Below are 12,622 nucleotides of genomic sequence, written 5' to 3' on the forward strand. Positions count from 1 at the left end.
TTTTTCTACCAACTTTATGGGAAGTTGGAGATCGTCTGATATGAACAGTACATAAATTTCATTCTGTTCAAATTATCACCCATTCTCTTGGTCTTCCCTCCAGTCTCTGAAGACTTTTCCTGATTTCCTTCTACGGCCAGTGTTTCCATCTCTCCTTTTCTCTCCTCTCTCTGCTGGTCCTTCTTGGCTTTGATCCCCTTCCATTTTCTCCCTTTCATCTACTCCCCTTCCATTTTCTGTACCTCTCCCCCTTGACACCTACAAACCTTTCTTTTCTGGCCTAATACTCTCCCTTGATTCTAATTTCTGCTCATGGTATTTCTGTTCTCTTCTTCCTCTTCATCCACCTTGGTTTCTCCTCCCTCTTGATCCTCAGCACCATCAGCCTATGGAAAGTCCTAAAACCAAAACCTCTTTGTAGACTTTCTGCTCAAATTCTGCTGAGAATATTGGCTACCCTCTTCTTACTAGAACTCTCATCTCCACCAGAGCCCACATTACATCCTTTTGGTCCTCCTGCCTCATGGACTGCTTCTGTTTAGTTTTCTCCCAAGATTTCTAACCTGCCCCACACCTTCCCTGCCTTAAAACAAGCTCTTTATATATAAGCTTTCTGAAGATTCAGTGCTCAGTCCTATTTTGAGTCTTGACAGTCCCTTGGTAATCTCATCCTATTTTACAGCTTGATCTATCTAGCTATCCCCTTTATAAGACTGGTTCCCAGCTCTGTACGTTTAGCCCTCATCTGCCCTCCCTTAATCAGACCCTATTCCTAACTGCATGCTGAGCATCCCACAGTGAAGGATTATGGACACCTTAAAGTCTGATCCAAATTAAACTCATCGCTTTTCACTCCTGGGTTTTTGATGTTGGCTAATCAATCCAATGGGATCTCTTTCCACCATTATCTTTCAAATCAATCTCTTCTGTTTACTACCTTTCTTCAGAAACTCATTAATTCTTGCCTGGACCATTGTATAGCTTCCTAAATGGTCTCCATGCTTTCAGTTTGTTTTTCCTCCATTTAGTGGAATAATAGCAAATCGACTTTGCTATTTACATGTTAAATGCTTTTTCATTAAAAAACAAGAACCAAAAAATTCTTTCCCTTTCTTTGGCTCATTTAATTGTCTTTCCCCACTAATACCTTAAATGTTGGTTTTTCTGAACACTACTGCTAGAGTCATCTTCCAAAGGTTCAGATCTAGCCATGTCACTTTGAGCTCAAAGACTTTCCTTTCCTACCCATGTCTTCTATAGTCAAAGCCCTCCATGAGTTGGTCCAAATCCATCACTTTAGCCTTATCTCCCACTCAACTCTTGCACTCTCGTATGTGACAAGTCCTCCCAAACAGGCCTATGCTCAGTTGCCTTTTTTAAACTATTGCCTCTGTCACCTGCCCTTCCTTCCAGATCAGCTTTTGCAAGTTTAACTGGTCTTCAAAGCCTAATTCACAACATTCTCCTCCAAAATGCTCTGTCCCCATCACCACAGTCAAAACAACAGCCTCCCCACACTATTAAATATCAATACTTGGTTGATATCTGGAACACAGAATGTACCACAATCGGTCTTGGCATCCAATGTTTGTTTCTCTTCTCCATTAGACCATACACTTAGAAGAGAGGGATGGACTAATTCATTTCTGCATCCAACCTAATGAATATAAAGTGCTCCCATACTGGGTACTTTATCGTTTATTGAACTGTTGAATTCTACAGCAAGAGTTGCCTTGATGAAATTTATAGAATTAAGAATAAAATTTAGCTTATTTTGGGAAGCAAGATTTTTATGATTTTTTTTCCTCAATGATTTGAGGCTTTATTGTAATACAATTTTCCATTCATAATAGAACTTCTATAGTTGGAAATATTCAATGGATAAAAATTCATAATATTCATAATGTCAAAACAAGTCAGTGACTAGTGTAACAAATAATATGTTAAAAGGACGGCACAATGTAGATGAAAGAATATATGCAAATATCAGGGGAGTTTCTGACTACAACAAAAAGAGATAATGCATCTAAAATGCTTACTCATTCTCTGGTATAGACTAATCCCTCAGTAAACGTTACCTAATACTATTAAACAGCAAATATAGTGGCTGGAAAAAAATAATTTCCTTTTCCCATGTAGTCTACATAGTTTTGTATGACAGCTGATAGTAACTTTGAACTGCATTCAGTTTCGTCAGTCAGATTTGTCAGTCAGATATGTCTTTTTATGATAATTTCAAGAGCAAGTAACCAAGAATAAGACATGTGAGGAGATAGCATGATGTAATTAACCACGTGCACTATTGATGAGGACTTGGCTTCCCTCTGTACCACTTGATATTCAGTGAAATAAATAATGGTGATAATTGTCACATTCCTAACAAAGACATCTGCTAAACCAGGCTACTCAAGCAAAGCTGTTTGCTACTGACAGCTTGCTGCAAATGTGAATGTTTCCATTAAGAAAAAATAGAGTTTCTGTATTTATCACATTACCTAATATGTTGTGTTAGCTGTGCTTCATCTGGAAACCAAAAGAAGTATAGATGATAATTAAATTTAGCATTCAAACTTCTATATTTGCTTAAGGAACTATTAGAAAATCTTTCATTTTTTTTTTTTGTTTGTTTTAACGTAAATGCAATCTACATGATAAAAATAAAAAAATCCAACAGTTAAGAATGGTACCAACTGAAGGTTAAAAGTCTCCTCCATTCTCCTTACCCTCCCTCCCTCCTCTCTAGAAATTACCTTTTAAATCACATACTATGTAAAAGCTGCATTGGGACTTCCTAGGTGGTGCCAGTGCAGGGGACACAGGTTCCATCCCTGCTCCAGGAAGATCCCACATGCTCCGGAGCAACTAAGCCCATGCGCCACAACTACTGAGCCTGCGTGCTAGAGCCCATGAGCCACAAATATTGAGCCCGTGTGCCACAACTGCTGAAGCCCACGCGCCTAGAACCTGTGCTCTGAAACAAGAGAAGCCACTGCAATGAAGAGCCCGCACACCACAATGAAGAGAAGCCCCCACCTGCCACAACTAGAGAAAGCCCGTGTGCAGCAATGAAGACCCAATGTAATCAATCAATAAATAAGTAAATAAATTTATTTTAAAAAACCGCATTAAATAATAATAAAAATCAACCAGTTCCAATTTATTTTATATATGACCTTGAGTTTCAGAAAATCCCAATGTTGCATGATGCCCAAAGACAAATCGTTATATCTCTCCATTTGTCAATTAATATTATCATAATAAAAATCTCCATTGCTTAGTGATATTCTGAAGGACCCAGAGAATGAAAGCTTTACTTTCTATACCCTCATCTGATGACTAATCACTAAGAAGTATCTGAAGCAGTATCATCCTTAGACCAGGATGAGAAAGGTCCCTGACCCTGGGCCCCAAACTCTTGCCTTCCTTTGGCCCTATCACTGTCCATGGAGTGAGGTGTCTGCATTGCCAAGGAGACATGCCTACTCAGAGTCTGTGTGTCCTCTATCAGACCACATTTGGGGTAACCTGCACAGTTGGAGTCCAAGTTCAGATGATCTGAACAACTTTCATGGCTTTTTTCCCATCTCTGTCCTCCCAAGAATGGACAGGCCATGGGCTAGGGGCTAGCTCTCCTCCTCTTTCCTGTTGTTTTCTGGTATGGAACTCTGAAGAGTCTGAGAAATCTAAATTCAAACCTAATCTTTTAGGTTGTTATGAAGATACTGAGGTGGGAAGATTTAAATATCTATTTAGCAAATTGCTAGCTTGATTTATAATTTTAAAGAATTTAGATATATGGGATGTTAACTCCAGTATGTACTTCTGACCTGGACCCCCTTGAATGTTAGGAAGCAGGCCTGATTTGAAGATAATGTCATTTTGAAACTCATATAAGTAAATGCCTTTCTATTCGAATTCTGTTTTTAACAGTTCTTTGAAATAAAGGTAAAATGAATCTTACTCTTCCAATCACTAAGGTTTTTATCCTAAGTTAAAAACTTCCAATTTCCAATTATTCTGTCACTCTAATATATCTCCTGTTGAAATACTCAGTGAAGGAATATCTTCCTAGAGGTAGAACAGAACTTGACTTTGTTAATATTTTTCTGAAATAACAAACTTTCATTAGCTTGCTCTTCATTTCAAACAGTTTTTTAAGGATCTGCATTCTTCCCTCACTCCTTTTTTTTTCCCCTGCCCATAAATTCTCTCTCTTTCAATCAATAATAAGTGTTTTTCAAAACAGAAAATTTTATTTAGTCCTACCCTCACTTTACAGAAAAAGAAACTGAATGTTTTATGGAAGGGTAACATGATTTTTTAGTCAAACTGGTTTAGGTGTTTTGGTTCATATAAGTTTGGCAGGCTCAAATCAGTGTGGTTTTTATTTTATACATATTTCTTAAAATGATTTCATAGAAACACAGAGGGTAGAAAGATTCATCATTTGGGGAAGGGAGTTGTTTCTCAACAATAATCACATTTTACCCAGGTGTCCATCTCATTGCTTATTCATAGATGGTCCTACAGGCAGGAGTTAACAAAATTAGTTAACTAGGTATTCCATTCACGTAGTTTGTGTGTGTGTGTGTGTGTGTGTGTGTGTGTGTGTGTGTGTGTGTGTGTTCTTCTTCCCACCCTGTTCTCCATCCACCCTGTTTTTCCTACTGCAGCCCTGACAGGTGACCACTATTATTAGGTATTATGTGTGCCTGGTTTCTTTAGGCAAATATAAGTGCTTATACAACTACTCTTTTCACTTTACAACCTTGCAGATCTTTCCTTACCAGTTCAGAAAGAACTTCCTTTTTCTTCTTCAATGTTGCATGGAATTATCCCATCACATGGCTATCCTATAATTTATTTTTGTGAATAACTTTCATTTCTAAAGAACAGTTTTATATTTACAAAAATGTTGTGAATATAGTACAGAGAATTCCCATATACCTGTTTCCCCCTGTTACTAACATTTTACTTTAGCATGGGTACACTTGTTATAATTATTGAGCTAGTACTGATAAAATATTATTAACTAAAGTCTACACTGTGTTCAGATTTCCTTAGCTTTACTGTTTTTTGTTCCAGGAGATCATATTACATTCACTCATCATGTCTCCTTAGGCTCCTCCTGGTCATGACAGTTCTTTAGACTTCCCTTGGTTTTGTTGATCTTGACAGCTTTGAGAAGTCCCAGTTAGGTATTTTGTAAAATGTCCCTTCATTGAGATTTACATAATTGAGTTTTACACAAATATATTTTGTACAAAGAGTCTTCTGAGGAATGCTTTTTTGTCCCCCCAATCATTTGCTGTTACTAACAATGCTGAAATCAGTAACAGTACACATCAGCCACTTTACATGTTGCTGGTACAAAGGATAAACTTTCAGAAGTGCCATTGGCAGGCTAAAGGATAAATGCATTTTTAATTTTGCACTATTGCCAAATTACCTTCCACAGGGGCTGTGTCAATTTGTACTAATGTATGAGCACCTGTTTTCTGACAGCTATGCCAACAGAACATGTTGTAAAATGTTTGGGGTTCTGCCTGTCTGACAGGAGAAAATTGGTATCTGAGTGTGGTTTTAAAGTTCTAGTAACATTTATAATGAATGAAGAATTTTATATATATTATTGCTTACTATAATAGATTCTTTTCTTCCATTATATTTCCTAAGTGGTTTTTTTTTTGTGTGTGTATACGAAAGCTATTGATTTCTGTTTAATAGTTTCATAAGGTAGAGGTTATTTCAGCTCAGTATCTCAGGGATGCTTGCCATGTGCCCCCATGTTAGGTCTTGTACTCATATATTGAATCTTGTTCTTAAATGCAATAGTTGTTAAGAGGTTGGTTTCTATCTAGACATAATTACATACTCAAAAGAAACTGCTATTAACCATCCCAAGAGATTTCCAATGAAGGTTACATTTCTGGCTTCTAGTAAGAATATTGTTCTGTAGTGTGCTTCCTCTGCTATTCTGTACCCTGCTAATCTAACATCAGCTAGAACAGGCCCTCATCCTTTCTGTGGAGAGCAGAGATCATCACCCAGGTATAGAAAAGTGACCTCAGCACTGACCTCACTTTATAAACAAGCCACAAAAATACAGCAATAATGCCTACAAAGGAGGCATCCATCCAGAGTTTAGCGAATATTCTGCAAAGGAAGAGAGGTATATTATAATTGCTCAAGGAAGCAAGTTAATTCTGAGCACTTTTGAAGGAAAGGATTGCTATTTACTTTTCACCTTCATGAAGAACCTTCATGTGTGACTGGGAAGATTTTATAAAGGATCTGAATAATAAGCTTTTCAAACACAGTTGAGGACAAAATCATGGCGTCAAGGATGACAGGAAATCACACAGTTCTTTTCTCCCCCTCTATTTCTGTAATTTTCCTAATTTAATAATACAACAGTGCTGTAGGCCTACTGTCTTGCTAGATACTGGTAGGAGCTCTGGAGATACAAATAAGCTATTACACACTTCCTGATGCTCTATGTAACTATAATTTAAGTGAAGGAGACAGACTTGGAAAAAAATAATGATGAATTTATATTTTAAATGCTATTAAAGAGGTATGCAATAAGGAGTGTTACAAGAACTAAAAATAATTCTATAGGGGATTAGACATAGAAATGAGAGGTAAGCAAGAGGAGGTAGGAGATTACAAAAGAGAAGAGATGACATTTAAGGCATGAGGATGATGTCTAATCTCACATGAGCCCTCAATTGATTGGTCCCTTTAGAATAGAGCAGTCTTCCCCCAAAGAATGGTCCCTTAACTTGGTCATTTGTGTGCTGACTTTAGATGGCAAACTGATACGACTTTATATAAAATCCTTTTACTCGGAAAATTATTCTCTTTGTCATTCTAATTGAAACTTTCTGATTAAATCAAGGAGAAAGTCTGTTTGTAATTGGTATCCTTTTTTTTTTTTTTTTTTTGGCACACGGGCTTAGTTGCTCTGTGGCATGTGGGATCTTCCTGGAGCTGGGATCGAACCCGTGACCTCTGCATTGGCAGGCGGATTCTTAACCACTGCGCCACCTAGGAAGCCCGGGTATTCTTTTTTATATCTTCTAACACTTGCATTACTTTTTTTTCCCTTGCATTACTTTTTTAAAATAATTAATTAATTAATTAAATTTATTAGCTGCGTTGGGTCTTCGTTGCTGCACATGGGCTTTCACTAGTTGCAGAGAGCGGGGCTACCCTTTATTGTGTGGTGTGTGGGCTCCTCACTGCGGTGGCTTCTCTTGTTGTGGAGCACAGGCTCTAGAAGCATGGGCTTCAGTAGTTGTGGCACACGGGCTCAATAGTTGTGGCTCATGGGCTCCAGAGCGGAGGCTCAATAGTTGTGGCACATGGGCTTAGTCGCTCCGTGGCATGTGGGAATCTTCCTGGAGCAGGGCTCAAACCCAGGTCCCCTGCATTAGCAGGCAGACTCTTAACCACTGTGCCACCTAGGAAGTCCCTACTTTTTAAATATAGAGATATTGGGCCTCAGGTCCAGAGCAATCAAGAAGCAACAGCATTCAATAATATTGTATTATTCCCATTGTATTTATTCTGAAGATTACTTTCTATTTCTGGAAAATGATGCTGGCTTTCCACGTACAGTTATGATATAAAGTTTTCAACTCATTCATTCAATAAATTTTTATCGAGTACCTTCAATATGCCAGACACTATTCAATGAACTTGTGGTACGTCAGTGGAGAAGAACTAAAATTCCTATCCTGAAGAATTATAGCTTCTTATTTTAATTGCTGTTTTTTAAGTTTAAAATAAACTGACTCAATTTTAAAGAAGCTAGTAAGTAAATAATGATACAGGTGATAGCAGTATTGGGTACAGGAGGGAGGTAGTCTAGAAGAGAAGTTAACACAGACTGCACCAAACTGCCTAAAGGTGAATCTTACCTGTTAATTCTGTGATGTTAAGTAACTTACTTCATTGTGCCTCAATTTCTTCCCCTGTAAAGTAGTGCGAGAAATCAGTAAATGTTGGGTAGACTGGTAAAAATCCTGAAATTGGTATTCAAATGACTGAGTTTGAGAAACATTGGAATAGATCATTTAAACAATTGTTTAAAACAATGCAAGATCAGGGCTTATGTTTTATTTGTAGCTTTTTATTTTGAAATAATTTGACCTATAGAAAAGTTAAAAACATAGAACAGAGAGTTTCTGTGTACCTCTGATCCAGCTTCCCCTAACATTTTTTTATATAAATCTATTTATTTATTTACTTACTTATTGGCTGCATTGGGTCTTCATTGCTGCACACAGGCTTTCTCAAGTTGCAGTAAGCGGGGGCTACTCTTCATTGTCATGCACGGGCTACTCTTCACTGTTATGCACAGGTTCCTCATTGAGGTGCCTTCTCTTGTTGCAGAGAATGGGCTCTAGGCACGTGGGCTTCAGTAGTTGTGGCACATGGGCTTAGTTGCTCTGCGGCATGTGGGATCTTCCTGGAGCAGGACTTGAACTTGTGTCCCCTGCATTGGCAGGTGAATTCTTAACCACTGAGCCACCTAGGAAGTCCCTCCTTTAACATTTAACAGTTTACATGACCCATCGTATAATGATCAAAACTAAGAAATTAACATATATAATACTACTAATAATAACAATAACTAATCTACAGACTTTCTTTGGGTTACTCTGTTTTCCCTATTGTCCTTTTCCATGATCCCATCCAGGATCTCACATGTAATTAATTGTCAGCTCTGCTTAGTCTCCAACAATGTGGACCATCCCTTAGTCTCTCCTCGTCTATCACGACTTCAACACTTTTGAAGAATATTACTCAGGTTTTTATAGAATTTGCTATGTTTGCTATTTTCTCATGATTAAACTGAGTTTTATGTATTTTTTTAAATTAAATATCTTAAAAAGTTATGTATTTATGTATTTATTTATTTATTATTATTTTGGTTGTGTTGGGTCTTCCTTGCTGCACATGGGCTTTCTCTAGTTGCAGCTAGTGGGGGCTACTCTTCGTTGCAGTGCACGGGCTTCTCATTGTGGTGGCTTCTCTTGTTGCAGAGTACAGGCTCTAGGTGCATGGGCTTCAGTAGTTGTGGCACTCAGGCTCACTAGTTATGGCTCGACAGCTCTAGAGTGCAGGTTCAGTAGTTGTGGCACATGGGCTTAGTTGCTCAGTGGCATGTGGTATCTTCCCAGACCAGGGTCTGAACTCGTGTCCCCTGCATTGGCAGGCGGATTCTTAACCACTGCACCACCAGGGAAGTCCCGAGTTTTATGCATTTTTGATCAGAATTCACAGAAGTGGTGTGTCCTTCTCAGGACATCATAATCCAGGAGTTCATGATGTTGGTATTTTATACCAGTGATGTTAACTCCCATAACTTGGTTAAGGTACTCTTTGCCAGGTTTCTCCACTATAAAGTTACTATTTTTACCTTTTACAATTAATAAATATTTGGGGAGACACTTTAAGATTATGAAAATATCCTATTTCTATTCCAGTGATTTCAGCATCCATGAATGGATCTTGCCTGCAACAAATATTACTGTGGTGCTCTGTTTTCAGTTTTCTATTTTCCTCATTTCTTCCACATTTATTAATTAGAATTTTTATGTAAGATAGACTGTCTCTTCACCCCCATTTATTTTAAAATATATTTGTTAATATCAATAAGATTCACGGATATTTATTTTATTCTATGGATTATAATTCAATCCTATTGTTATTTACTTCTTGCTTAAACAGTTTCATCTTTGGTCCCTGGGAGTCCTTTCTGGTTGGCCCCAATGTCTTTTTGGTATGCTGCCATTGGTTTTTGAGTTCTTCCTTACTTTTTCTGGCATCACAAGATGCTCCAAACTCACCTTTTATTTTCCCTGCCCCACCCCTGGAGTTAACAACTTCTCCAAAAAAAGAACTTAAATCAATTCAAATCAGATCTTACAGTATACGTACTAAACATAGAAAAAAATTTAAAAACATAAAAATTTAATTTGCATTAAAAACTTTAATTTTTTAAAATTAAAAAGTAAGACAAGGTGGCATAATTTTTTCCCTTAGAACTTGGCTGCTACTTGAATTACAGTTTTCCTCTCTGTCCTAAGTTAATAGTATTCAACAGATGAGCGCAATATTATATCATGGAGCAGTGGAAGGGTGTTATATTCAGGGTGAACAGCACTAAAACTCACAGCATAAAGATTAAGAGCATACACTCTAGGGTACTTCCCTGGTGGTTCAGTGGTTAAGAATCCGCCTTCCAATGCAGGGGGCACAGGCTCGATCCCTGGCTGGGGACCTAAGATCCCACATGCCGCAGAGTAACTAAGCCCGCGTGCTCCAGAGCCTGCATGCCTCAACTAGAGAGAAGCCTGCGAATCGCAACAAAAGATCTTGTGTGCTGCAACTAAGATCCCACGCAGCCAAACAAACAAATAAATTTGTATTTTGATGATAGGCACTGGTATCCGCTCCTTTTCACTGTCTCTAATGTAGACTATAAAACTGGGTGATGTAATAGGTCCATCTGTACTTTAATGTACTGTCATGTATCTATTGCTGAGCTATGTTACTTTTATCTTACACATTCTCTACGATGCTAACCTGGAAACATATGTTTAAACCATCAGTTTCTACCTAGAATGTAAGAGTAATCTCAAGGGCATTTTGTCACGTTTCTATTTGTGATAAGTAGAATTAGGAATAATTATTGATATTGTAGAAAGTTCTCAAAACATGCTATCCTTAGTGACTTCAACTTTGGCCTTTTGTAGACAATGGAGATTCTTTTATCAGGAGTGTCCCCTGAATAGCACTGATTTCTCTGAGGAGCGGCTCTGCCCTTCAGAGGCTGCACTAAGATAACACAGTCTTGGGATGCATAGCTCACTTTAATTTTCCTCTGGAAGTTACGTCAAATTTTGATTTTTCTAATAAAGGTATTTTTTCACTTTTGAATCTATGCTGCGCAGTTCTTGACTTCATCACTTAATTCAACAGCAATTCAAGAAATCTTCCAAGGTTGACAGGTTTAATCTCTGGGTTAAAGACAAACATATATGCTTTCCTTTCTGGCTGGGTCTAGCTCTCCAGCTAAGAAACAGAGCATATGTCTTATATTAGCGAATCTTATCAGGCTCAGAAGATGTACTCCCATTTCCTGTTCATACCACGCTTACATGCTGTGGAGCTAAATTATAATCATAGCTGCTATGCTATGCTATTTTTAAAATGCAGTTACAGTTTGAGCTCCTGGCTCCTTTTTGGAACCATGACCATATTGCCACTTTCTCCTCACAGGCTCTATTTTATAGTATTTGTGTGGCTGAAATAAGAAATATCTTTATGCTAACATCCTTCTGGAAACCAGAAAATCTTCCTATCTTGATGGGAAGTTTAGTTGGTAAATGAGGTGTACAAAAAGTTTCTTTGAAAACTGAATAAAGGACTTTGATGTCTAAGTTGCATTTATTTGTTTAATTAGAGAGAGATGGGGGAAAAGTTGATCCGACAAGCTAATGAAAAAACAACAACCTTGTTTTAGAGATATATCCTTTAAACCAAATGAAAGCAGAGATTTAGCATTTATCTGTTACCTATTTAATCTGGAGAAAAAAAGTACCTTGCAAAGTGCAGTTTGCTTATTTATTGTTGGTGGGAGTTGGTATTGGCCAGTTTTTGTTGGCTTGCTTGAAATATCTGACTTGCTGCTTACAACTACTAAATTAGCTAGATAATTTCATGCTGTGTAGGTTCAACCATAACCTGTTACTGGTTTTCATATGTAAAAGTTTGGGATAAATAATGTTTAGAAGAGTCCTCCTTCTGGTTTCATAATTCAATTTGGAGATAGAGTGCTCAAAGGGGTGAGAGAGGAGATTGCAGTTAGACCTCAGAAAGAGATTTGCATTTTAGTTATTATTAATATTTCCATTTGACAGACATTTTTATCACCTGGGGTATAAATGGGCACAGATAAAAGGATGGGCCAGCTAGCCACAGAATAAATCTCTTTCAACTGTTCTCCTGGAGAAGAGTTTCTAAAGTAGTTCTTCATATGTTACAATTCTAAGATTGTTCTTCAGAGCCCTAACTTTGGCATCAAGACGTTGGATCATTTGGGTTCAAACATCTGTTGTTTCTGGATGGCTTTAAAATTCCATTGCAAGTTCAAAAATGCTCAAATTGCAAAGCATATCCTTATGAAAAGTATCTACTTGGTGTATGCTTGCCTTTCTCTCACGAATCGTCCAGGAACACCTCATCTGGGCTTACAATTTCTGCTCTGTTTCTCTATGTGTAGCAGTAACATGAAGTTTTTCTTTTACTCAGATCCTAATTTCAAAGATTCAATTTTGGGCATGGAATGCCTTTCCCTGCTAAGTTTATTCTTTATGTGTTTGGAATACACTGGAATGTATGTAAATACTTTTCAAAGTCAGGACTTGCTGTTTTTTTCGCTCTGTACTTGCCATTGCCTGACTGCTCCATACCAATTTCTGTTAGAACTTTGCAAGTTCCAGCAAGATTTTTTTTGGAGAAAGATAATTGCAGTTAGATAACCCTTAAAGGGCAAATGTAGTACAAACAAACTTCTTTTTCTCAGAAATAGCTGCATTATAGCTTT

The 12,622-nt window shown here is 37.6% G+C and overlaps 1 long non-coding RNA gene across 1 annotated transcript in view; it reads right to left on the reverse strand.

Moving 5' to 3' along the window:
* Positions 1-7,924: 7,924 nt before the first annotated feature.
* LOC130852076 (uncharacterized) overlaps positions 7,925-12,622 on the reverse strand; it is a 61,006-nt gene continuing 56,308 nt past the window's right edge. The window contains exon 7 of the long non-coding RNA XR_009053294.1: positions 7,925-7,979. This is a non-coding gene — a long non-coding RNA (uncharacterized LOC130852076). The remainder of the gene's footprint in view (positions 7,980-12,622) is intronic.

Source organism: Hippopotamus amphibius, chromosome 4 (genome assembly GCF_030028045.1).
Source record: "Hippopotamus amphibius kiboko isolate mHipAmp2 chromosome 4, mHipAmp2.hap2, whole genome shotgun sequence".
Taxonomy (NCBI): Eukaryota; Metazoa; Chordata; class Mammalia; order Artiodactyla; family Hippopotamidae; genus Hippopotamus; species Hippopotamus amphibius.